Source organism: Gadus morhua, chromosome 2 (assembly GCF_902167405.1).
Source record: "Gadus morhua chromosome 2, gadMor3.0, whole genome shotgun sequence".
NCBI classification, from domain to species: domain Eukaryota; kingdom Metazoa; phylum Chordata; class Actinopteri; order Gadiformes; family Gadidae; genus Gadus; species Gadus morhua.
This window is the reverse complement of record NC_044049.1, coordinates 25,179,038-25,181,122: the sequence shown is the minus strand read 5'-3', so window position 1 is coordinate 25,181,122 and position 2,085 is coordinate 25,179,038.

Here is a 2,085-nt window from a genome sequence, read left to right as displayed (position 1 = left end):
GCGGTACGATTTTCACCCCCGGTACAATTTTGGTGTGACAGAGCCCTGACCTTAAAAAACTTGAAGCAACCTGACCTTGACACGCCCTGACCTTTGAGCGCCTGCGGCCTGACCTTTAGGCACCCGGTCATAGGAGTCATCCGCACCAGCAAATCTTCACGGGCAGGCCTGCTGTGACTGCCATCGGGCCCTGGGGCTGAGAGTGTTTGTAGGCCCCCTGAGAGGGGATCTTACAATGAAGATGTGTCAATTGTTTTTCAGACATTTTGCCGTTGTCGATGGGGACTGTTGCAGCCCAAACCAAAACATCACATTGTCTTGGGCCTACGCCGATCGGAGGAGCTATCATGAGCCAGTATTAAAAAAAAGAATAGTGGTAGGCCCTGGGGCTTCAGCCCAGGTAAGCCCGAGCATTAAGGCGGCCTTGTTCACAGGTCACGCAAGAGTAAGAGTCACACACTCTGACCTTCCCTCTGCTCTACCCATTTCTAGGCGAGGCGGCGAGGTGTGTGTGAGTGTGTGTGGGTGAGTGAGTCTGCGCGTGTGTGTGTGTGCGTGTGTGAGTGTGTGTGCGTGTGTGTGTGTGTGTGTGTGTGTCTGATCCTTGCGTTGCTGCTGCCGCCGCTGTGTCATTTCTCTTTTCTTTTCTCCTCCCTCCCCGTTCTCAGGCGGAGGGCTGTAATTACGCGGCGTGCCATTACGGTGATCGGATCAAAGGCCGACCGAGCCGTCCCGTGCAGGCCTGCCTGCCTGCCTGCCGCGGGACGGGGCGCTCGCACACGGGGATGTGCCCCGTCTCCAGCGCCACACTTAATAACAATACTCGACGCGCGGCAGACAGCCCGGCGTCGGCACTCCTACGTCAGCCTCCCACCGTGCGTGTGTGTGTGTTTGTGTGCGTGTGTGTGTGTGTTTGTGCGTGTGTGTTTATGCGTGTGTGTGTGTGTTTGTGTGCGTGTGTGTGTGTTTGTGCGTGTGTGTTTGTGCGTGTGTGTATGTGTGTGTGTGTGTGTGTGTGTGTGTGTGTGTGTGTGATTGCGTGTTTATGCGTGTGTGTGTGTGTGTGTGTGTGTTTGTGTGCGCGTGGGTGATTGCGTGTTTATGTGTGTTTGTTTGTGTAAATATGCTTATGTGTGTGTGTGTATGATTGCGTGTTTATCTGTGTTTGTGTAAATATGCGTTTGTGCGTGTGTGTGTGTGTTTGTGTGCGTGCATATATGATTGTGTGTGTGTCTGTGTGTGTACGCGTATGTGTGTGTTTATGTGTGTGCTTCTGTCTATATGCTTGTGTGTGTTTATGTGCGTGTATGCTTGTGCCCTTGTGTGCGTGTGTGTGCGTGCATGTGCGTGTGTCTTGAGACTGAGAGAGGTTGTGTGTTACATCCAGAGAAATTGTCGCAGAACATGGGTATGAAGAGTTCAGAGTTTGTGCGAACCATGAACCACACTGCACGAACAGGATTCAGTCAGAGAAATACATCACCGATAAACAGCATCAAAGTGTGGCTTCATTAAATAGTCGTTGAAATCCACCCGTGTGGTCAGTGGGTTTTGAACACACACACACTTCTCACGCCGCCTAAAGACTCAGAGAACGGGCACACGGGCATAGAGGATGTAGTGCACACAGGCGTGATGGAGGGTGTATTTTTACTGAACTAAGAAACGCATATAGTCCTCATGTCTGCAAAAGACCATGGTGCTGTATTGAAATGGTATACACATGGACCTTTGAGGAGATAAAGAGAGGTTATGATGTGTTTGGGACTCCTTCTGCATTGCATCACAATCATATCAGAAATGGCACCATCGATGGGGATAGGCCAAACGTTCGTCTTTGTTTTTGTTAAGATCGTTACCAAGATTGCTGTTGTTACGACATTAGGACAAAGTAGTTGGAAATGAGCTTCATGATTTTATGATTGCCCTTCATTAAAATACATGACTGAGGCTGACCGACATTTTTATGAAACTGTAAATCCAATGGTAGCCAATGTAATGCTCCACATTAAAGAAAATCCTGTGACTATCATTTACACTCAGGCCACCAGCTTGTCCATAGTAGATAAACGTGCCAGGGATGCA